This window comes from Bos taurus, chromosome 13 (assembly GCF_002263795.3).
Source record: "Bos taurus isolate L1 Dominette 01449 registration number 42190680 breed Hereford chromosome 13, ARS-UCD2.0, whole genome shotgun sequence".
NCBI lineage: Eukaryota > Metazoa > Chordata > Mammalia > Artiodactyla > Bovidae > Bos > Bos taurus.
The window spans coordinates 81,226,431-81,251,133 of NC_037340.1; the positions used below are offsets into that span (position 1 = coordinate 81,226,431).

General features: G+C 48.9%; 1 long non-coding RNA gene across 3 annotated transcripts in view; it reads right to left on the minus strand.

Annotated features, from left to right (window-relative positions):
• The window catches only part of LOC132346992 (uncharacterized), a 106,158-nt gene that overhangs the window by 5,930 nt on the left and 75,525 nt on the right, over nucleotides 1-24,703 (minus strand). For 2 of the 3 annotated variants that reach the window (XR_009497062.1, XR_009497061.1), the window contains 2 exons: nucleotides 22,198-22,286; nucleotides 12,786-15,023 (listed from right to left, as the gene is read on the minus strand). This is a non-coding gene — a long non-coding RNA (uncharacterized lncRNA). Of the gene's footprint in view, nucleotides 1-12,785; nucleotides 15,024-22,197; nucleotides 22,287-24,703 lie in introns of those variants that run through there. The other variant, XR_009497063.1, reaches the window with a different exon arrangement.

The window sequence follows — 24,703 nt, forward strand, 5'->3', positions numbered from 1 at the left end:
CGAAGCGTGAGCACCGCAGCTAGAGAGTGGCCCCGTCTCTCTGAAACTGGAGAACGCCCTCACCGGAAGGAAGACCAGCCTGACCAAAAAAAGATCCCAAGGCCTGAATTCTTAACTACAGGGGTATAAGGACTCTCAGATGCCGATCATTCTTCTTATGAGTGTGATAGAAAATATACTTCATTTGGTTCTAGCTGGTCCATTCAGCCAGCTCTGAAACATGAGACGTCAATGCCCTAGTGATACTCCTGGGTGGGGAATTTCACTCTGCTCAGCCGCGCTAACTTGGTGGAGTGACCAGACTGTGACCTGAAGTACCGACATTTCTGCACATCAAGGAGCAAGCCTGGTCTGTGAGCTGCCTCTTGAACTCACAGGGTGACCAGCTGGTTCTGACTGGTCTGGGATTTTCCTAGCTTTTGCACTGAAATTTCCACATCTGGGGAGACCCTTCAATCCTGAACAAACTGGGATAGTTGGTCACCTTAGCGGACTCCCCTCAATACTTGGGAATTCCAGAATTTTCTGATGGCAGAGTCCTGAGAGTCTGGGCCAGTGGTCCTCCAGGGCAGACTAAGAGAGGGCCAACCCTGCATCCCTGAGAGCATCTGTTACAAATGAGGGTACCTGTCCCTGCTTCAACTAGGGGGGATGGACTCTGATGTGGCCCAAGAATTTGTATCTTCGCCCAGGGTTTTTAATGCACGCTGAAGTTTGCAGAATCAAGCTTCCTGAGTTAAGGATCCCAGGCCCCACATGGCGGTGGTGACAGCAGTCACTGTGGTCAGGATTGTGGGTGAAAACAGGGGATAAAGAGAAGCCGGGCTTCAAAGTTGAGCAGGCACCCCCATCTCATTTGTCCCTGCAGTGGGAGCACGGGGTCTTAACCACTGGTTCGTCAGGCAAGCCCCTGTCTCTGGATAATTAACCAGCTCCCCGAATCTCAGTTTTCTTATGTTTCAAATGGGGATAATAAAGGATTTAACATATGCAAAACCACTGGCGTCTGTGGTTAAAGAGGCACCACGTCATCGTGTCCAACTCTTTTGGACTCCGGGGGCTGTACCTGCCAGGCTCCTCTGTCCGTGGGATTTCCCAGGTGAAAATACTGGAGTGGGTTGTCATTCCCTTCTCCAGGGGCTCTTCCCAGCCCAGGGATCGAACCCAGGTCTCCGGCATTGTGGGCAGATTCTTTACCATCTGAGCCACCAGGGAAGCCCCTGGCATCTGTGAATGTCTGATAAATTTTAGTTCCCTTTCCTTACATTCGGATTGAGAATCGCTACAAGAAATGGGCATAAAAAGTAAGGCTGCACATGTAGAAACCTCTCTTCAGAATATGTCCCCATGAGGAACTTAAATAAGTAAACAAACAAGCGAACAACAAAAATAAACTCCCGTGGAGAATCGCAGAATGTAGCGCCTGAAAAGTCAAATGTCGCCGGCCTCCCAAGAATTTGTCCTGTTTTCTTCCAGTCTCCTCCTTGTTATGGTTTGACTCTTAGGAACCCCACACACTGAAAATATAATCATTTTAAAATTAAGTTTGGAGCAGCACACTTGTCTAGTCCTTTTGTTTATTTAGCTGAGCCGGGTCTTAGCTGTGGCCTGCAGGATCCCCAGCTGTGGCATGCAAACTCTCGGCGTGTGGGATCTAGTTCCCCGACCAGGGATCGAACCCGAGCCCCACGCACTGGAAGCATAGCGTTTCAGCCACTGGACCACCGGGGAAGTCCCCTAGTCCTCTTCTTATGGGGCTCAGTATCTACTGAGTTGTTCTTACTTCGAACATTTTTTTTTTAAACTTTTATTTTGAAATAACTAGTTTCATAGGAAGTGGCAAAAAGAGGCCCTGAGTCCCCTTGCTCCAGTTTCCCCTTGTTCCCCATCCATAACTAAAGGGCCACGTCAAAGTCAGGCAACAACAGTGGGACAATGTGTGCACGCAGAGTTTAGGCCCCTTTGACACGTGTGTGACCGCCACTGCCAGCAAGACACAGCGCTGCTCCATCACGCCAAGGATGTCCCTTACAGTACTCCTTTCAGGCGTTCTCCCTCCCGTCCTGCTCAGCCAGCCTAACTCCTAGCAACCATGAACCTACCTGCCATCCTCACGGCTTGGTTATTCTTAGAATATTGTGTAAATGGAAGCATACAGTATGACCTTTCAGCACTGACTTTTCACCCAACACAACATGATTCAGAATATGATTCTTGAGATCCATCCAAGTTGGTGGTGGTGCAATCCCTTTTCACTGCTGAGTAGTGTTCCAGCAATGACACAATACACATATTACATGTATATGCATTCCAGCAATAATGTAACAGACATGTATTCTTTAAACGACCCTCGAATCATTCTAAGTCACAGGTGAAGCTACAAATAGGGCCTTTTATCCAGATCGCCACCTGTGACTATGTGCTGGGCAGCGTTCACATACTGACTCACATGATCCCCAAAACAGCCCTGTGAGCTGGTGGCTGTGATCTGCCTTCCTTTTAGGCCAGGAAAGTGCGGCCCAGAGAGGTTCAGGCGCTTGTCTAAGGTCACAAAGCCAGGCAGCCTGGCTCAGAGCCCAGGCCCTCAGCCCTGACCTCTGCTGTCACCTACAAGCCCGTCCCCGTGTTTCCGGAGCACGCACAGTGGAACTGGCTCTCCCGGGGGGCCAGCGCCTCAACTGTCCCAGCAGAGGTGACTCAACACGTTTACACCAAGCAGGAGGAGCCAGATTCCTCAGGCTGAGCTTCTCGACTAAAGAGCGTGTCTGCGGAAAGAATGCCAACACTAAAGAACAAAGTTTTAGGGTCTGAGACTCACAGAACCCAAGGATGAGTGGAAGCAAGATGAAGTACGTCCGTCGTATGGGAGCACCCGTGTTTTTATGTAGAATTATGTCAGATTCGGTTTTTTATAGTGTCTTTTTAAAAAGTGTTTTTATTCATTTATTTTTGGCTGAGCTGGGTCTTCGTGGCTGTGCAGGTTTTCTCTAGTTCAGAGGGCGAGCGCCACGCGCTCGTTGCACTGGCTCCTCCTGCTTTGGCGCACGGCCTCTGTGGCGAGGGCCACGCGCTCGTTGCACTGGCTCCTCCTGCCTTGGCGCACGGCCTCTGTGGCACGGGGGCTCCGTAGTTACGGCACACACGCCTAGTTGCTCCCAGGCAGGTGGGATCTTCCTGGACCAGGGATCCGACCCGCGTCCCTGCGTTGGCAGGTGGATTCTTTCCCACTGGGCCACTTGGGAAGCCCCTGTAGTGCTTTGTAAAAACATCTTAAATTATGGTTCTGTATACATAATATCACCAAGTTAGCCATTTTAACCATTTTTAAGTGTACAGTTCAGTTATATTAATCACTTTGACAACACTGTGCAACCATCATCACTATCTATTTCCAAAATCACTCCAAACAGAAACACTGCATCCACTAAGTAATAAATTCCTATCCCCGTAGCCCCTTGTACAGGGCTGCTACTCCTGGAACTGCTTCCGTTTCTGTGAATTTGACAGTTCTAGTATTTCCTATAAATGGACCCAGACCATATTTGCATTTCTGCCTGCTCTCCTTCACTTGGTGTTTACGAGGGTCACCCACACTGCAGCACGTGTCCGATCTTCACTCTCTCTTGATGCTGAGTGACACGTCTTGTGCCTTTATGCCACGTCGTGTTTATTTGCTCGCCTGTTGGTGGGCCCTGAGGTTGCTTCCACCGTTTGGCTCTTGAGATCAGTACTGCAGTGAACACGGGAGCACACGCTCCTGCCCGAGTTCCTGTTTCCAAGTCGTTGGGGTTCCATCTAGGACTAGAACTGCTGGGTCAGACAGTAATTCTATATTTAACTTTTTGAGGAACTGCCTGATCCAATTTTGGGGCAGAATGTTTCCAAAAAGGAGGAGAAGAAGTATACAATGAAAAAGAAACCACACCCAAACCTCACAGCCCAGCTCAGAACAGGTGTTTTGCACTGATTACGTTTTTTTCCCCTTCCTATCAAGCATTCCATCTGTAATTCTGCTGGTTAATCTTCAGAAAGAGACACTTAGAAAAACAGAGCTTGGGGTTTTCTTTTTTAAGGCCGGTCTTTTCTTCAGAAGTCCTGATAAAGTAAGATTTCTCTAGAACGTGAAACTGTATTTTAAAACCATGCTTGATACCAAAGCCAAAATAAGTCCCTTCCTCTGAATGTGACTTTGTTTTAATGTTTGAGGATACACGTAAATAATTGCACACCATTGCACGCTAGAACATTTTAGGCAAACTGCATTGATACATCCCTGTCCTCAAAGATATGTTTCTTTGAATTTTCAAACGTCCTGGCTAGAGCGCAAGTAGTTAGTTTTCTTCAGGAGACCTCACTTTATAAGTAGTCAAGGTACTATCCAGGTGGCTCAGTGGTAAAGAATCCGCCTGCCAATACAGGACCTGCAGGAGACACGGGTTTGATCCCTGGGTCGGGAAGATCCCCTGGAGGAGGAAATGGCCACCCACTCCAGTACTCTTGCCAGGATAATCCCATGGACAGAGGAGCCTGGCAGGCTGCAGTCCATGGGGTTGAAGAGTTGGACTTCTTCAAGTTGAAGAGTCATGACTGAAGTGACTAAGCAAGGTACTATTTTAAATATACAACGATGGATTTCACCACGTGTGCGAGCTTTCTAAGGTCGAAACTCAGTCCCCAAGGCATAATCAATTGAGGGTAAAATTCTGTAGGAAACTCAAAAATATTTCAGGAATCTTAAAGACTCTATTTACAGATAGGGTAAAATATGCTTCCAATCCATGGGACCAGTGCATGTGGTAAACACAATTCCCTGCAGAAACAGAAGAAAAAAACATTTCACCCTGCCGCTCCACTCTGTGTACTTTGCCGTATGTGTTCTTGACTTAAAAGCTCCTCCTCGCCAGTTCTGAGAAGCAATTTGTTATTTTCCTCTAAACCCCTCAGTTGTGGCAAGACTTTCTTCCCAGTTGAATCAATCTGCTTCAAGAATGTGTTTGCGTGATACTTAATCCCTTACTGGGAGCCCAGATAGGGTTTCTTGCCAGAACTAGAAATGGCCTCTTTTACAAATCCCCTTCCCAAGCAAGCCATGGTAACCCACATTTGGGGCCAGTAACACCCTATCAGTGTATCTTTAAAGAAGAGAAAAAGGCTCCACCTTGTATCGTAAATTACAGCAACATCATCTCTGACCACAGGGGTGCCGTTCACAGGAGCAGAAACGGCCTGTCTTGGATCTCGGGGATATAGCAGGAACTTTCTAGTGCAGCAGCGGATAGCCGTCAGGTCAGTGGCATGCGGACAGACAGGCTCTCGGGGAGCCTCAGTGGTGTTTTCCAGTTTCAGTGGCATAAATACTCTCACCGTGGTGATATCATCAGAGGCAGAGTTGAGAAGATCCTTACAGATCAGCTCCCCAGAGCCAGCCCACGGGTCTCCAGGACAACCCACTCTCAAAGACGCCTTCGACTCAAGACATAAGAACCCACATCTCTTGAAACAACACCATCCCACTCTTCCCTGGAGAAAGTTAAAAATGCGGTTTTGCTACAAAACTACTATCTCTAGCACCAAATCCCAGGGGCCCTGCTAATTCTTTTCGAGGAACAGAATTCACTTAAATTATTCCAAAGTTAATAATATTAAACCTCAACCTCCGTGCTGATCCAAAGGATACACATCCTGAGAAATCAAATTTTTTTTGTATTAAAAAAAAAAGCGTTTTGTTAGTGCCTCCCTGCTGTGGAATTAATCCCATTTAAAAATAATTGTCATATGTACTTTAGGACTTGGAGTTATTTAACAAAATGTTCTTGTCATGTTGATGTCATTCTAATGACATGTTATTGGTATTTTTGTTCTCAAAATGTGAATGTTTCCCAGGAAACTGACCAGTGGGAAGGAAGTGGGGTGGGGAAGTGAGAGTGTGTCAGAAATTGCAAGCTAACATTTTTGCATAGCTCTTCTGGTGAAGTCCTAGGGTAACTAAAATTTTCTAGGAAAGAAGGGCTTTCAGGTTTCCCTGCCTTGACAGAAAAAAAAAAAATCCTTCTTTGGGATCCTTTAACCGTCTTCAGCATCCTAGGCAAGTCTCTGTGTAACAGCCTTTTCCACGCAGAATTGGTGTTATTGATTTTCTCTTCTTATTCAGTTAGGCCAGGCTCTTCATCAAATAGCCAGTTTTTTTTTTTTTAATCTCTTTGACTCTCTCCTGTGCCCAGGAAACACTAGATTTGTTTGCGGAATGAGTGCTGTGAACTATTTTCAAAATGAAAAGATACTATCAAGATCCTAGGGGACTCGTCTTTTTCATGAATTCACCCTCCACAATTGAGGCACCTTTAAGCCCCCTCCTATTTTGGATTTATTTAGCAACCGACTCTATTGAAAGCTGCATAAGAGGTGGTGGTTTCTACAAATGGCTTAAGCAAATAATGAGGTGCTCCGTGTGGGTGAAGGTGGTAGGTTAATAGTGTGGGCAGGGAGCCAGGAGCGAGGGGCTGAATCACAGCCTGTCACTCCCCACTGAGAAAGGCCCGCATGCTTCGGAACGTTGGCTTGTTCATCTGTGAGCTGGGCGCATATCTAACGTTTCCGTGTACTGTAAAGCTTCAATGAGATAACGAGTCTGATCTAGCAGGCTGTCTGGTCCGGAGTAAGCCTCATCCAGTAAATGTTCCTGCCCCCCTCTCCTCCCGACACCTACCTCCCGACACCTACCCTTTTCTTCTCCCAGCTATTAAAAAAAAAATTGCAGTAAAATATATGTAACACAAAACTTACCATTCTGGCCAGTTTGAATGTTTAGTTCGGTGGCACTAAGTACATTCACATTATTGGGCCACCACAGTCACCATCCATCTGCCAAACCTTTCACCATCCCAGACTGAAACTCTGAACCCATTCGACAGTAACTCCCATCCTCCACCCAGGGGCCCTGACGATCACCCTTCGACTTTCTGCCTCTGTGAATTCAACTACTGTAGGTCCCTCACATAAGTGGAATCCTGCATTATTCCTCCTTCTGCGTCTGGCTTATTTCCCTTAACACACAGTCCTCAAGGTTAATGCGTTTGTATTGTATGTCTGAATTAAATTCTTCTTTTTTGGGGGGCGGGTGGGGGGGCTTTGCTGTGTGCTTGCAGGATCTTAGTTCCCTGACCAGGGACTGAACCCAAGCCCCAGCAGTGAAAGCGCCGTGTCCTAACCACTGGACCACCAGGGAACTCCCATGAATTTCATTTTTAAGGCTGAATGATATTCCATTGAACTATACACCATATTATGTCTATCCATTCAGCACTGGGTTGTTTCTCTCTTTTGGCTACTATGAATCGTGCTGTGATGAACACTGGTGTCCAAGAATCTGTTTCAGCCCTCCCCCACCCTTCAAAAGTGCGTTTCACAGTTTCACCAAAAACATTGTTTGAACAACTTCAAACCTCCTTCCTGCTGTAGGTCTTCCCCATCTCCTCTGTGTAAGGGCATCCCTGGCTGTGACTCTCCAGCCATCCACTCAGCTGTACTGATCTCATCAAGTATCATTCACCTTATGCCTTAGGAACTGACCTCTTTATTGTCTGTCTCCAAGCCTTACATTAAAAGACGCTTACTCCTTGGAAGGAAAGTTATGACCAACCTAGACAGCATATTAAAAAGCAGAGACATTACTTTGCCAACAAAGGTCCGTCTAGTCAAGGCTATGGTTTTTCCAGTGGTCATGTATGGATGTGAGAGTTGGACTATAAAGAAAGCTGAGCGCAGAATTGATGCTTTTGAACTGTGGTGTTGGAGAAGACTCTTGAGAGTCCCTTGGATTGCAAGGAGATACAACCAGTCCACCCTAAAGAAGATCAGTCCTGGGTGTTCATTGGAAAGACTGATGCTAAAGCTGAAACTCCAATACTTTGGCCACCTGATTCGAAGAGCTGACTCATTTGAAAAGACCCCGATGCTGGGAAAGATTGAGGGCAGGAGGAGAAGGGGATGACAGAAGATGAGATGGTTGGATGGCATCACCGACTCAATGGATATGGGTTTGGGTGGACTCTGGGAGTTGGTGATGGACAGGGAGGCCTGGCGTGCTGCGGTTCATGGAGTGGCAAAGAGTCGGACACGACTGAGCGACTGAACTGAACTGAGCTGAGACCTTACATACGAATCCCAGGAGGGTAAGGATTGGCCCTGACTGTATTCCGGCTCTTAGAACAGTGCCTGGCATAGTAGATGCTCAATAAAAACATACTCAGTGGCCAAGCGGTGCCCGGCTGCCCGTCCACCACCACTGCCCAGAGTCATCCGGACAAACGCTTGGCCGCCGCCTCTGCAGCCGGAGGCGCAAGCCGCGCTCTAGAGCCGCGGGCACCTCAGAAGTGCCCAGGAGCCCACCGCCGTCCCACCCAGCCCTCCGGGGCTCCCTCTGACACGCAGCCTGGATCCCCTCGGTCTGGGCCAGCTCTGATTCACCTTCAGGACGAGCGAGGCCTCGGTGAGGACAGCGCTGGGCACATGACGGGCTGATTTAGAAACAAACTGACCCAGCACTCGCTCGACATTGTTTGGTGCCAAAACACTGCCTCGCGGAGTCGGCTCAGCTGCCTGCCTGGTTTTCCGTGAATTCGTTTCTCTCCCTCTGTCTGTCTTTCCAGCCCACGAAGTTTCACAGAGGCCCTCAGTGTGTCCAGCCCGGCGGCGGCAGACAGAGGGACACCCCGCCTCCCCCAGGCCTTTGGCACGGCAGGGGGCCCCGGGGGCAGGCTGGGCAGGGGCCGCAGGCGCTTGACCCCGGTACTCACTCTGCTTGAGGTCAAGGGGGACAGAGTGAACGCCCTTTGTCCACTCAAAAATGTGTTATGTGTCGGCATCCCTACAGTTAGCTCCGCTTAGGAATAACCCATCGACTGCCTCCCCAGCTAGCTGCCGTACACTTGGGCGAGTCACTGAGCCCTGGGCCTGGGCGTCCTAATTTCTAGAATAATGCAGCTGGATTAAGGACAAGAGCCCCGCAAATGTGTGTCCTGGGCGCGCGTGTGACACGGCCGAGCTCCAGGTCCACAGACCCCGCCCCGGAAAGGGGCTCCGCAGGGAAAGGCGGCTGTCCCCGCGTGGCGCGGGGAGTCTCAGGGTGGATGTTGCGGGAAGTCCCAGATCCACTCAGACAAACGGGAACCAGGGCCCCCGCTCTCAGAGGCTGGGACGTGAGAGGGGCAGCGTACCCCAACGCTGTGCTTCTGGAGCGGGGGGGATCCTTGGCGAAGTCTGGAGACGGTCAGGTCGTCCCAGCGCCGGGGGTTGGCGGGGTGCTTCTGGCATCCGGTGGGTAGAGACCGGGGTGCGGCTGACCCTCCCACGAGGCGCAGGTCGGCCCCCAGCAGAGGGCGGGCCGGCGCCCAGGTGAGCGGTGCCGACGACGGCGGGCGCAGGCGGCGCCTCGAGGGACCGAAGTCGGGCCAGGACCCCCGCCCTGGACCCAGGACCGGCCCGAACCAAGATGCGCTCGCCGCCCCCCACCTCCCCCGGGCCCCGCCCCTCCACCCGCTCAAACCCACCAGGTTCACTCCTTCACGCGATGACCATTAGCGAGCACCCGGCTTCCTCCGTGCCCCCAGCCGTCGGCAGTGCCGTCTGCGCCCTGCAGGGTTTGTGGCCCCGGGCCTCCTCGTCCAGCGCCCACGAGGGCCTCTCTGCAGGGCGGGACCGAGCGCAGGACCCGCACGCAGAGCTTCAGCCCCTCCCGAGGCCCTGGACGGCCTTCCGGGGGCTGGCCGGCAGACCGGCGGCCTGTTTACGTTAGCTATTTTTGAGGAGGAAAGTTCAGAAATCAAGTCAGTCCTGTGAGACTTTTATAGGAAGTTGATTCACTTTATGGTTACTGAATCCAGAGAGAAGTGGGGCTGGTGTTTGATCTGTCTGTGCTTTATTGGTTCATCTCTCTAGTACTTAGCTCCTACTGCATTTTAAGTGTCTGTGACAGACAGCTAGTGACAAAAAACAGCTCAGCTAGAACTTTTTTTTTGCATTTTAATGAATTAATTCACTTAATTGAAGTATGGTTGATTTACAATGCTGTGTCAATCTCTGCTGTACAGCCAAGAGACTCAGTTTTACATACACATACATTGTTTTTTTAATCTTCTTTTCCATTATGGTTTATCCCAGGAGCTTGAATAGAGTTCCCTTGCACCTCAGCTAAACACTCTGAGTCTTTCTGCATCATGCTAGTGACTTCCCATGTAGGCTTCCTTCTGCTTTTCTAGCCACAGGTGGGAACAGGTTTATACACAACAAACAAAAAAACCGTCCATAGACTGAACTCTTCTAGCGTCCAGGACCTCAGGTAAGAGCTTCAAAGTTTGAGGTAGGTAAAGTTATTCCCATTTAATGGATGAGGATTACAAGCCTGAGGGAGACTAAGTAATTCGCCTAATTTACAAAACAGACTCTTGTGAGTAGGCTCTGAAGCAGGAGCTGGAAACCCAAGTTTCAGCATCTGTGAGGGAGGGAAGGACTGGGAGTTTGGGGTTAGCACGTGTAGACTATTATTACAGGGTGGAAAAGCAACAAGGTCCTTCTGTACAGCAGACTGAGGAAACCATTCAATATCTTGTGATAAACCGGAATGGAAAAGAACATATAGAAACAGGAATGTGGGGCTTCCCCGGGGATGTGGTAGGTAAGACTCTGCCTGCCGATGCAGGGGACAGAAGTTCAGTCCCTGGCCTGCGGAGATTCCCCAAGTCGCAAAGCAACTCAGCCCGTGATCTACAACTACCGAGCCGGGCCTCGAGGGCCTGCGGGCCCACCCACTGAGCCCGTGTGCCCGACTACTGAAGCCTGCGCACCTAGAGCCTGTCCGCACCAAGGGGAGCCCACACCGCCACGAAGATAACCCCTGCTCGCGGCAACGAAGATAGCCACGCTCACCGCAGCTAGAGAAAATCCCGCACACAGCGACAAAGACCAGCGCGGCTGAAAATAAATAAAATTACAGAGAAAAATAGAATGTCTGTACGTGTGTAACTGAGTCGTTTGCTGTACAGCAGAGATTGGCACCACCTTGTGAATCAACTATACTTCAATTTGGAAAATGTTGGAAGATACATTAACACTATAATTGCATATTTTATTTTGGGGGGATATTATTTAACCTTTTAAATACCCTATTTACGTAAAAAAACCAATACTTGCCATGATACGTAAAGTACAAAAGGGCGCTGAATCTCCTTCTAACCCTGTTTCAAGTGACCCTACTTCTTGCTTAGGAGAAAAACCTATCCTACAAATTTCTCCCGTGTGTTTCCAGAGTTATTCTGGGAATACGCAAGCAATTTGTGCTGTGTGCCGTATTTTTGTCTGTTTCTATTTCATTGTGGAGATGGCGTCATATCACTGAAGCAAGCACCTCCTCATTCTTTTTTATTGCAGCATAGTATTCCATTTTGACTCATGTAACCTGTCTCCCATGGATGAGAATTTAAATCATTTCTGCCCCTTTGCTCTGACAAGCAGTGCTGCAATAAGCAGCCTTGTCCACTATTCTGTGTGTGGGGGAGTAGATCTCAAGAATAGCTCCCAGGAGTTATGCGCACATTTTAGAGAAAAGAACAGGGAAGCTCTGCCGGCCGTTCCCATTCAACTCGTAAGAGGGGTAGCACCTACTCTCAAGTTTCAGCACTTTTCGGGGAGGACCACGTTCAAGAAGGGGCTTCATTCTCCAGGACAACAGAGCCAAGAGGGCAGGCTCCAAATAGCTAATCTGGCAATACCGGTCTCCCGAGACCAGACAGGCAGGCAACGCGGTGTACGTAGTTGAGAAGTGACTTGAAAGTAACTGGGGTTGGTAGCCATCTGCCTGACTACTCTCACTCTTTCACATGTATGGGCGTTTCTGGATCACCTTTCTCTTAAGAGCCAACGCTTCATTCTCCCCAGGCTTCGGGAGAGCACAGCAGCCAGCATGCCTCCCGCTCACTCGAGGGGCTTTCGCAGAAGCGTGGGCCCTCCTTCCCGTAAAGCTCACGCTCGTCTCCAGGCCCATCTGCTTCGAAGAAAGATGTCTCCTTGCCTGTGCCTCTGTCCACCAACAGAAGAGCGCTTGTTCTGCTTGATAGTTTTTAAAAACGTAAAGACATTTTGATGGCTTGTGAAATCCAATTTTTCATTTTGCTTGGAAAAAAAGACTTTATTTCATCAGCTCACAAGCTTTTTTATACCACTCTCAGCTTGGAGAAATTCTCTATGCTGTTCACGAGTTTATTCTTCAAAGCCCAGAGCAAGGACTCTGCCACCAGTAGATATATTGATAATTAGTAATGATAATCAAACTAGAATACCTACCTTTGACTGTGTGGATCACAATAAACTGTGGAAAATTCTGAAAGAGATGGGAATACCAGACCACCTGACCTGCCTCTTGAGAAATCCGTATGCAGGTCAGGAAGCAACAGAACTGGACATGGAACAACAGACTGGTTCCAAATCGGGAAAGGAGTAAGTCAAGGCTGTATACTGTCACCCTGCTTATTTAACTTATATGCAGAGTACATCATGAGACATGCTGGGCTGGATGAAGCACAAGCTGGAATCAAGATTGCCAGGAGAAATATCAATAACCTCAGATATGCAGATGACACTACACTTAGGGCAGAAAACGATAAAGAACCTAGCCTCCTGATAAAAGTGAAAGAGGAGAGTGAAAAAATTGGCTTAAACCTCAACATTCAGAAAACTAAGATCACGGCATCCAGCCCCATCAGTTCATGGCAAATAGATGGGGAAACAGTGGAAACAGTGACAGACTTTATTTTTTGGGTTCCAAAATCATTGCAGATGGTGACTGCAGCCATGAAATTAAAAGACGTTTACTTCTTGGAAGGAAAGTCATGACCAACCTAGACAGCATATTAAAAAGCAGAGACATTACTTTACCAACAAAGGTCCATCTAGTCAAGGCTATGGTTTTTCCAGTAGTCATGTATGGATGTGAGAGTTGGACTGTGAAGAAAGCTGAGCGCTGAAGAATTGATGCTTTTGAACTGTGGTGTTGGACTCTTGAGAGTCCCTTGGACTGCAAGGAGATCCAACCAGTCCATCTTAAAGGAGATCAGTCCTGAGTGTTCATTGGAAGGACTGATGCTGAAGCTGAAACTCCAATCCTTTGGCCACCTGATTCGAAGAACTGACTCATTTGAAAAGACCCTGATGCTGGGAAAGATTGAGGGCAGGAGAAGGGGATGACAGAGGATGAGATGGTTGGATGGCATCACTGACTCGATGGACATGAGTTTGAGTAAACTCCAGGAGTTGGTGATGGACAGGGAGGCGTGGTATGCTGCAGTCCACGGAGTTGCAAAGAGTCGGACACGACTGAGTGACTGAACTGAACTGACCATGTCTTGAGAATTTATTGCTTTATCATTTCATTCTACAATCCTTCCCCCTCCCATGTTTATTTACTTTTGGGTGCATCGGGTCTTGGTTGCGGAATGCAGGCTCTTCGTTGCAGCGTGCTGGCCTCTCTCTTGTTGGCCGTGAGGGCTGCCGAGCACATGAGCTCAGTCGCTGTGGCACGTGGGCTTCTCTGTTGCAGAATGCGGTCTCTAGGGCACGGGGCTTGTTGCTGTTCGGCATGTGGGATCTTGGTTCCCCGACGTGGGATCAAACCTGTGTCCCCTACGTTGGAAGGCAGACTCTCAACCACTAGACCACTAGGGAGCTCTCTCATTCTACAATCTTGTGAAATTAAACTCCTACTCTGTGTATGTTGCAGAGAAAAAAGTGAGGCCTGATTTAACAGGGGGTTAAATTATGCTTAAGCCCCCAGAGCGAGTAAATAGTAGAGAATCTGGATCTGGGTCAAAAGCAAATATCCTGGAATATACGATAGCTCTGATCCTCTGCCAGGGGTGATGCTGCCTCCTGGGCAATTGGACAATGTCTGCTGACGTCCTTGGTTGTCACGCGGGGTGGAGGGGGATCTGGTGCTGGTAGCTGGTGTGTACACGGCAGGGATGCTGCTAACGCTGCTCAGTGCACTGGTCAGCCCCACAACAGAGACTTTTGCAGCTCCAAATGTCAGAAGTGCCATGTTTGAGAAATCGTGTGACGTACGAGCAAGTCATTCAAACCAAAGCATTTCAGACTGGTATGCATATCCTCTATTTTTCTGGGAGCCATAAATTCAAATTAAACACAGTGTAATCAACATGATATGGCATGAATGGTATCAACTTGAATGGTATGAATTTAAGATAATGTGACATAAAATATTAAAAATATCTGATCACAAATTTGATATATTGTGCATTTCCTCTCAAACTAAAAATTGGTCCAGAAACACAATTTCAGAGCTCTCACGTTGAGGGTGTATGGTACAGCCACATGACAACGCCAGGGAGCTGGCAAACAGGAATGTTTTGGTCTGTGAGTTATTCAGGTGCAAATCCATCCCAAACAAACGTTTGCCCTGTACTGAGGACTGAATGAAAGAGTGGTGTGCAGACTTTTATGTGCCTGCAGCTCCATAAGTATGTTTGATTTGTCTCAACCTATAGAGATTTGTTCTACAATATCATTTCACCAATACTCTAGGGCTTGCGCATAATTCTTCTCAGAAATTATTCCTCAGATAATTTGCACTTATCAAACTTGTAATTATTCCAACAAATAGGAAGTTGCCTTTGAATGAGACCACTTCCAGAGCATACAAAGCGGGTGATGTTAGATTGTTCCCGTGTCTCGGTCCCCGGCAACGTCTGTGAGCATCTGGAGGCGGAAAGCATTTGCTCTTTAGTGCCCGTGATTGCCATTGTCATGAGAGATGCTGGAGGACATCGGATCGCCCAGCCCTCGCAGCAGATGCCCGCGGGGATGCCGGTGCTTCTCAGGCGCTCCTTGACTGCTCTTTGTTCGTTGGCACTGTGGCAGGAGTGACGACTCAGAAGCCGCGCTGGTGGAGCGCTTACTGGCTCACCTGGCACTTCTCGGTTCAGCACAGGAGTCACTGTGAGGTACAGCGTGTTTCTCTGAAAATAAAAAGGGAGACTGTCGAGCAGGGGTTGGCACACTTTTTCTGTGAAGGGCCAGCTACTCACTGTTGTAGGCTTTGTGAGCCAGACGGTCTCCATCGCGATGACTAAACTCTGCCCTGGTGGTGTGAAAACAGCCATCGTAGACAACAGGCAAGTGAGCGTGGCCGTCTGCCAATAAAGCTTTATTTACAAAAGCAGGCAGGGGGCCTTGTTTGTCAGCTCCTGGAGGAGGAAATGACAACCGGCTCCAGTATCCTTGCCTGGGAAATCCCATGGACAGAGGAACCTGGTGGGCTACAGTCCATGGGGTTGCCAAGCGTCGGATGTGGCTGAAGTGACTCAGTACGAAGTAAAGCGTTAAGTATTTAAAGACTCAGATATGAACAGATAGGTATAAAGAGATACTTGAAGTGTAGCCGAGAATGCTAACTTCCACGACCCAATCCTCTCTCTTCTTTAAGATCAGACCTTTATACTGTTGAGGCCAGCAAGGTCTCCTCTTCAGTATATCTATATCCCAGTCTCCCTTGCCAAAAGGAGTCATTCTTAAAGTGAGAGCAGAAAATATAAATGAGGCATCTGGGAATGCTCTGTAAAGAGGACTCATCTAACTAGCTGAAGCTATTTTGCATTTGACCTTTCTCTCTTTTCATGCCTGGAACAAGGGAAAGATGGTTGGAGCGAATGTGGGCATTTTGTGATTAAGAGGGTAAATCAAGAACCTATCAGAAACCGTAGCCTCTACATCTACAAGCCAATGAAACAAAGCCTGCAGCGCTGACCTCTGAACCTGTTATATGAAAGAAACAACCTTTATATATACTTAGGCCGATGTTGAAATTGAGTCTCTATCTCCTGCATAACTAAAATTCTGATACATGTTGATAACAGACGCATAGTGCAGCTTACAAATACTAGATGTGACACTGCGAGTTATGACTATTTTAACCGTGAAGAGGCAGTACTTCTGATTCAAGACCTTGTCCATCCAGATCTGATGGCCAGTCGTGAGTCTAATACTGACCTTAGGTAATTCCTCTTTCTAGACTTCAGTTTCTCCCCTCCAAAATTGGGATAAAAATATTACATGGCTTCATGGTATTGTTGAAACACTTCAGTATGACAGCGGATGTATAAAGTAACTGGCAGATGCTAAGTACTCAGAACACTATTCATTATCAACGCTATTACTGTTACTACTATTATTTTGTTGATCTGGTGAATGACTGTTCACTTCTTTGAAGCAAGGATGTGTATGAGAACAGTTGGTGATGACTTTTTCCCAGCCTCACTTTTCAGGTGTCGCCTTTATCACTAGAACAATACGTGGAAATCCACCCACCATCTTGGGGTTTTTAATAGTTATTATATGTCTGACAGAGTGCTGGGTGTGGGGTTCTCAAGATGAGTCAGATAGTTCCTGTCTTCTGTGGGCAGTGGCAAGCCGGGCAACAATTAGATGTAATTATCAGGTGGATGATGGAAATATGAATGGAGGTCAGCGGGAGAAACAAGGTGCTCAGCTCTACACTGCCGAACGGAAATGGTCTGAAACTCTAGAGGAACTGGGTGTGAAATGTGAGTAATGAAGAGGGGGGGCTGGTGCAACGTCATTAATAACTAAGGATAACAGTAAGAAAACGTTAAGCCTCAAAGAAAACACGAGACATGCTTTTCCTTTCTTCCCTCCGTTGCCCCTCCAGCCGCCCCTCCCCGCTCCGCGGGCGCCTGTCTCGGCCGTAGGAGGAGCCGCTCTCCGGTTTCTGCTCGGGGGCAGCCAATGGGCGGCGGCTGTGGAAGAGCGGGAGGAGAACCCTGAGCTCGGGGCGTTTCTTCCCCTGATTTCCTCTCGGCCCGGGTCGGCGGCTTCCCCCCGCCAGGGACGAGCCTGCGCTCCGCTGCCGTCCTCAGGTGTGGGGCCCGCAGCCCGCCTCCGCCGCTCCCGGGCTGGGGCAGCGTCGGCTCCGTGTTCGCACGACTGGCCTCGGGGTGTCCCCAGCTCGGGTGCTTTTCTCTTAACCCTGCTCGCATCTTTGAAATCCTCCCTTTGTGCAACTCTCGGTGGACACCTACGCTATTTCAGGGTGGTAACTGTTTCCAGCTGGGATCCTGACAAACTCGGTTGCCAGCAAGGGTGCGATCGGAGGGACTCGGGCCAAGTGTGACGCAATAGGGAGGGCTGGTGACGGCGGAGAACAGGCGACGGTAACGCGGCAGCTGCTGCTGGCTCTGCCTGCCCGCGCCGTTGAAAATGCGACTCCAGTTGCGTCAGATCTGATTTATCTGTGGAAGCCGAAGGTGCACATTTTAAAGGTTGTTGGTTCGTTCTTTGTTTTTGGCTGCGCCATGCAGCACGCAGGATCCTAGTTCCCCAAGCAAGGACTGAACTCACGTCCCCTGCGTTGGGAGAGTGGAGTCCTAACCTCTGGACGGCCAAGGAAGCCCCAAAATACACATTTTAAAAGAAGAAATGTTCCTGTTTACAAAAATGCTCTGTGGGCCAAAGAAAAAATATGTTTAAATTTGACCTGTGGCTGCTACTGCTATAAACCTAGAGCGCTGGTCATCAGGGGAACAGATTGCACCTCACTAGTGCTAACGATTGTCACCTCATGCCAACACAGCACACGTTATTTTGTTTAATCCTTTCAACAACACCAACTTGAGGGAGGTTCTGTTTTCCTGCTTGTATGGAGGAAGGTGTGTCGTGTCCAACTCTTGAGACCCGTGGACTGTAGCCCGCCAGGCTCTTCTGTCCACAGGATTCTCCAGGCAAGAACACTGGAGTGGGTTGCCATGCCCTCCTCCAGGGGATCTTCCCGACCCAGGGATTGAACCTGCGTCTCTTTACATCTCCTGCATTGACAGGCAGGTTCTTTACTACGAATGCCACCTGGGGGGACCCACTAGCTAATAGATGATTTCTGGAGAGGTCTACGGGCTTCCCTGGTGGCTCACACGGTAAAGCATCCGCCTGCAAAGCAAAAAACCTCGGTTCTCTCCCTGGGTTGGGAAGATCCTCTGGAGAAGGGAATGGCTGCCCTCTCCAGTATTCTTGCCTGGAGAATTCCATGGACAGAGGAACTTGACAGGCTACAGTCCGGAGAGAGGTCTAGGAAATGTTTGAAATTATAGGCACTCTTAAATATGCACATGTACATTTTGCTGAGGAGCTATGCTGTAGCTTTCATGAGTATCTCAGATGGAGAACCACAAAAAACGAAGCCCATCTGTCAGGGTGTTGGAACAGAAAATTTAAAAAAAAAGCCAGACCCACTAGAATGGCTACAATAAAAAAAGATGGAAATAACAAGTGTTGGTGAGGATGTGGAGAAATTGGAAAGAACCCTTATATGTGGCTAACGGGAATGTAAAATGGTGCAACTATTTTGAAATACAGTTTGGAAACTTTTCAAAAATTTCATACAGAGTCACCACATGAGCCACCCATCCCACTCCTAGCCATATGCCCAAGAGAGCTGAGAACACTCATCCAGACAGAAACCTGTACTCAGACGTTCATAGCAGCGCTGTTCGCAGAGGCACAAGGCGGAGACAAGCCAAACGTCTGTCAGCTGATGGACGGACAGATAAAACGTGGACCATGCACGTAGCTGAGCATTATTTGGAAGAATCAAGTACGATAATGCCACAATACAGAAGAGCCTTGACAACAGATGCTGGGGGCTGTCCTGGTGGCTCAGTGCTACAGAAGTCACCTGCCAGTGTGGGGGACACAGGCTTGATCCGTGATCCGGGAGGATCCCACATGCCTCAGGGGAGCGACGCCGGTGCGCCTGCAGCTGTTGAGTGTGTGCTCCGGGGCCTGGGAGCTGCGACAAGAGAACGAAAGTCGCTCGGTCGTGTCCGACTCTTTGCGACCTCATGGACTATACAGTCCATGGAATTCTCCAGGCCAGAATACTGGTGTGGGTAGCTGTTCCCTTCTCCAGGGGATCTCTCCAACTCAGGCATCGAACCCAGGTCTCCCATAACGCAGGCGGATTCTTTACCAGCTGAGCCACAGGGAAGCCCAAAAATACTGGCGTGGGTAGGCAGTGTAGCCCACCAGGCTTCTCTGTCCATGAGATTTCCCAGGCAAGATTACTGGAGTGGGCAGCCTATCCCTTCTCCAGCGGATCTTCTCAACCCAGGAATCAAACCAGGGTCTGCAGCCTCCCAGGCGCGTTCTTTACCAGCGGAGCCCCCAGGGAAGCAACAGAGAAGCCACTGTGATAAGAAGCCCACACACCACAATGAAGAGCAGCCCACTCACTGCAACTAGAGAGAAACCCATGCAGCACTGAAAACCCAGAAAACATCACGCTGGACTGCCCTGGTGGCCCAGTGGTTAAGAATCTGCCTGTCAATGCAGGGGGCACGGGTTCAATCCCCGGTCTGGAAAGATCCCACCTGCTGTGGAGCAGCTAAGCCCATGCGCCACAGCTACTGAAGCCCCCACACCCTAGAGCCTTTAAAAAGAAAACATGCCAAGTGTAAAAAGCCGGTCACAAAAGACCACCTATTGTATATTCTTTTTATAAGAAATGTCTAGAAAGGAGGGAAATCAATAAAAACATGACATGTTTATGAAGGTTAGAAAAATCTGTGTCCCTTATTCACTAACTCATCTGTCCGTCCATGCACCAACACGGCCTTGGACACCCACAGAGCACGCTGTACTCTGCTGAGACGTGAGGATAAAAAGGTATAGTCCGGCTCATTCCTTCCAAGAGCTGATAGCTTTGTGGGGGAGAAGACTTTAAACAAACAAACAGGTGAACGAGAAGCTGCAGCTGGGACAAGTGTAACAAGTGAGAAGTGAGTGGTGGTATGAAATTATCGATAACCTGAAAAATCTGGCTTGGTCCTGGGGTAAGGGCATTCAAGGAAGGCATCTCAGACTCCAAATCTGGAGGTGAGATGGGAGTGGAGGTTGGAGGGGGAACGAGATGGCGTTCTCATCAAGAGGCAGCAGAACGCTGAGCGAGACTCTGTGGCAGGAAGTGGCCTGGGCCACGGGGAGAAGGCCTGTGTGATGGGGCCAAAAGGTGAGCCAGGGTGGTGAGAGAGCAGCCGCAGGCCAGAGGCCGGCGCCGGGCCAGGACGGGGCTCTTGGGGTCTCAGGTTAAAATGTGTCCCTTCAAAGAGGTACACTGAGGACTTCCGGGAGGTCCACTGGTCACCTTCCAATGTGGGAGGTGTGGTTCGACCCCTGGTCCGGGAGCTGAGATCCCACATGCCTCAGGACCAGAAAACCCAAAAAACACGAAACAGAAGCAATATTGTAACAAACTCAATAAAGACTTTAAAAATGGTCCACATAAAAATGTCTTTAAGAAAAAGGTCACTGATGTCCTGTGTGTGCCCAGTCACTCAGGTGTGACCCAGTGGACTGTAGCCTGCCAGGCTCCTCTTTCCGCGGGATTTTACAGGCGAGAAACACTGGAGTGGGTTGCCATATCCTTCTCTAGGGGATATGCGAGACCCAGTAGACTGCAGCACACCAGGCCTCCCTGTCCATCACCAACTCCCGGAGTTCACCCAAGCCCATGTCCATCGAGTCGATGATGCCATCCAACCATCTCATCCTCTGTCGTCCCTTCTCCTCCTGCCCTCAATCTTTCCCAGCATCAGGGTCGTTTCCAATGAGTCAGCTCTTCACACGAGGTGGCCAAAGTATTGGAGTTTCAGCTTCAGCATCAGTCCTTCCAATGAACACCCAGGACTGATCTTTAGGATGGACTGGTTGGATCTTCTTGCAGCCCAAGGGGCTCTCAGGAGTCTCGTCCAGCACCGCGGTTCTTTGGCGCTCAGCCTTCTCCATGGTCTTTACCACTAGGTGCCCCAGCATCTTAGAATATGACTGTATCTGGAACCAGGCCTGTTGCAGGTGTGATTAGTTAGGACGAGGTCGTACTGGAGCAGGGTGGAGGGGCACCTAAGACAGACACACAGAGGGCAGACCGTGCAATGATGCAGACAGAGCCTGGCGTGATGTGGCTGAGGGCCCGGGGTCTGCCAGGAGGGCAGGCCCGCTGGGGAGAGGCGAGGAGAGCCTCTGCACAGCGTTCAGAGCGGCCTGCCCAGCCGGCCCTGCACTCTGGACTTCTAGGCTCCAGAACTCTGCAGCAATACCCTTCTGTTGTTCTAAGCTGCCTAGTTTCTTATACTTGTTACAGCGTCTGCAAGAAAGTAGGTCATTATAGCGAATAGAATTGGGGGCTTTTGTCCCAAGAGTGTGGGGAAGACTTCCATGGCAAGAACTGAAGCCAGGTGGGGAGGGGAGTGGTCTGGCTTCACTGGAAGACGCGAAGGGGGCAAGAGTGCATGCGCTGAGACTAGTTAGGTGACTGAAGGGGACTAGTTAGGAGCCTACAGGGAGACTAGTGAAGAGTTTGGTTGCCCAGGAGAGACGACAGTAATTTGGAACAGGGATTGAGGCTTCATGAGGAAGCTGAAAGAATGGACCTGGGTCCCTCATGTGAGCGAGACACAGAGGTGTGTCAGCGAGAGGTGGATTCAAGACTGCTGGCTGCTCAGTTGGAGGAGAGTGGTGCCAATCACTGGGCTCCGGGGAAGACAGACTCCACAGGGTCTGACAGCGGACGGAGATCTGATACAGTGAAACGAGCCTGCACAATGAAGCCCTTTTTCTTTACAGGATTGGAATATATACACCCTGCAATGCCTTTTATCTTCACTGAATAAAGCTTCTGGGTGTCTCATATAAATCAGCACAGGGAAGTTGACCTCTTTCTTATGAATGACGGCCTGATAATCCATTGTAAGGGTATAGCTTAACAATTAATTGTAAACCTTTGTTTATTTACTTGGCTGTGCCAGGCTTTGGTTGTGGCATGGGGAATCTAGTTCCCTGACCAGGGATCAAACCTGGGCCCCCAACAGTGGGAGCACAGAGCCTTAGCCATTGGACCATCGGGGAAGTCCTGGCTTAATTTATTGAACCAATCTCCTATCGAGGCATTCAGGTTGTCTTCAGATTTTAAATTGTCTGATGGCAGGATTTTCACATTTTCAAAAACCTTGACCCCCTAAAAGAAATATTTTTACACGGACAGCCAGCATGCACATATATAACCCAAGCACACACACATATATACACAGCACATATATATTTATCAGAACTTCTGTAAACAGTACTTACCCTTCCCATGTGCTGTGTGCTCCATTCCATGAAGAAAGTGCTGATTGCGACCTGCTGCTGGCTCTCACCACCTCCAGGTAGGTCACAGCCTGCAGTTTGAAGAAGACCTTCAGCGCATATTTATTAAAGGAAGAGCAAAGATGCTTACGAGTTATTTAAACCTTACAAAGTGGGCTAGGAACAATTGTTCTTCCCGTTTTTCAGATCTCAAAAGTGAGGCACAGAGAGGTTGGACAAGTTGTCCAAAATCACAAGCTAGCATGTAGGGGTGCCACGCTTCAGATCCCGGCCGCCTGGCAGCAGTTTATTTTCTTAATCATCAGCTTACAGTGCTTCCTCTAGCCTTAGGACTTGACATGAGACAAGCCAAGTACTTAGACATGCACAGTGCTAAGTAGCCTAATTCGGGTTTTACCCTATCTTCCTTGGGGTACGTCTATCCTTTACAGCAGTCAAGCAGCACGAGGTGAGCGTACACCGCTGTTCACACACTTGATGACTACAGAAACCAGTCAACAAGTCCCCTAGCAGCTCAGCATCAGCAGGACACACCCAGAGCCCCGAACCCCCAACCCTCTGAACTGTAGGGAGCAGCACTGAACTGTAGGGAGACTCCAGAAGCACTTCTGATTCAGACGGAGTGTGGGGCTTCTCTGTTATTTATTGATTTCTCCCCAAAGTTATCAAGTTCTAAAGCCTAATTATTGGTGTACTAGCGGAGACGTTTGGAGAATCATAAGCTCCTTTAGCTAATGCATGGCATATGTCGGAGGGACCCGGCTAATTCACGTATCTGTCTGCACTATTAATGGAGAAGGTTACATGCCAATTATCTAGGCTTCAATCAGCCCGTGTGGATATAATAGAGGCAGTGTTCACACACTTGACGTGCCACATTCCTTCTCCAGCAGAAGCAGCTGGGCCAGATAAAGACCACTGGGGTTTGGATATTTAGGAATCTCCTCCACGGAACGCGGGGACGGGGACTAGATTGCTACATCAACGGCAGGTATCTTTAACCCGGTTTCTTTTGAAAAAGCTCGGGGTTTGTACTTCACCGGTCTTTAAACATTTCCTGTTCAGGCTTGTTGGGTGGGTGGGTGGAGGTGCTGAGGAAGAAGAGAGAGACAAAGACACAAATAGCTTAACCGACAAAGGAGAGAATAAGAGGAAGGGGTGAATGGATTCCTATAAAATAACCCACATGCACTGTCTCGTGCCCAGTGTTAGAACCGAGTAGGCTGAGGCATTTCCCCCTTAGGATTTCAGCCTCGTGTGTAAAAAAGAGATACATATGTATGTGTGTGTGCATGTACATGTCTATGTATTTCACCTCCATTTTTTCCTTTTTCTTTTTTTCATTTTCGTTTGTTTCCCCCTCTGCTTCGGAAACTGGCCTAGAAGTGCTGTAATCTCATCAGAAAATGCTGCTTCCGGTGGTATTTTCAACCCAGGAACAGAAGCAAGTGTCCGGAATCACTGGAGAAAGCCCCAGGTCTCCCGAGAGCCCATCGCGACTTTTTGTTGGCTGGGAGCACGCATCAGTGATCAGGCAGTTAAGGCGGCAGATGTTGCGGGTGTTGGGGGAGGGAGGCAGATACCTGAGACTGCGGCCGCCTTTCCTACCCTTCCCTCGCCTCCCTTTCTCAGATCACCGTATTAACACAGCGCTGCTCCCCACCTGCCTAAGGTCACACAGCCCGACACAGGCTGCAGACAATCCACGCAGCCAGTGCTAGGCCCTGCCTCCCAGGCTGCTTCATTATCCCGCTGACATTACCCAAATACTAAGGCAGACTGCCATACCTTAAAAAAAATCCCCAACGGCTAATAGACACCAGGCAGATCCATACGCCAGCCGCTGTTTTGTGTGCTGTTTCAGCCCAGCGTGTATTTTTTCCCACCCTCCCAGATGAAAATACAGTAATTAACTCCATGCGGTGGGGGGATGGGGGAGGGAATTCTTTTTTTTTCCCCTCCCTAGACTTGAAAAGAAATTCTGGCAGATAATTTGGCTGAACATGAAAAGGGAGAGGCTGCTTACAGCCGTCCAAATAAAGTGCTAGGTTGGTGAAGCTGCACAGGCTGAGCTGGTTATTTTCACCGCGTGAAAAGCAGACATTTATCTGTTCCCATGGAGATGTGTTTTCTACTAGTCAATCAGGCAGTGAGGACAATAGCCGGTAGATCTTTTTTTTTTTTTTCATCTTGAGAGACAGTCCTGCTTTATTTTAACGTTTCACCTCCATTTAAAGGAATCTAAATGGAGTCTCAGAAATACCTGCAAGCATAGCCACTATCATTTCAAGAGATCCAAATTAACAAGAAACTTCAACTGCCGAACAAGACTGGGGTGTGACCACTCCTCCAATCTCACGTCCTTATTTGTATTTCTCTCCTTATTTGTATAAATTTGGCTTCTCGACTTGATCCCTCCCTCCCAAATAAAATAATAAGGTCATGACTTACATGTTGAAAATTTCCAAACAACTGTTGGGAAGCAAGA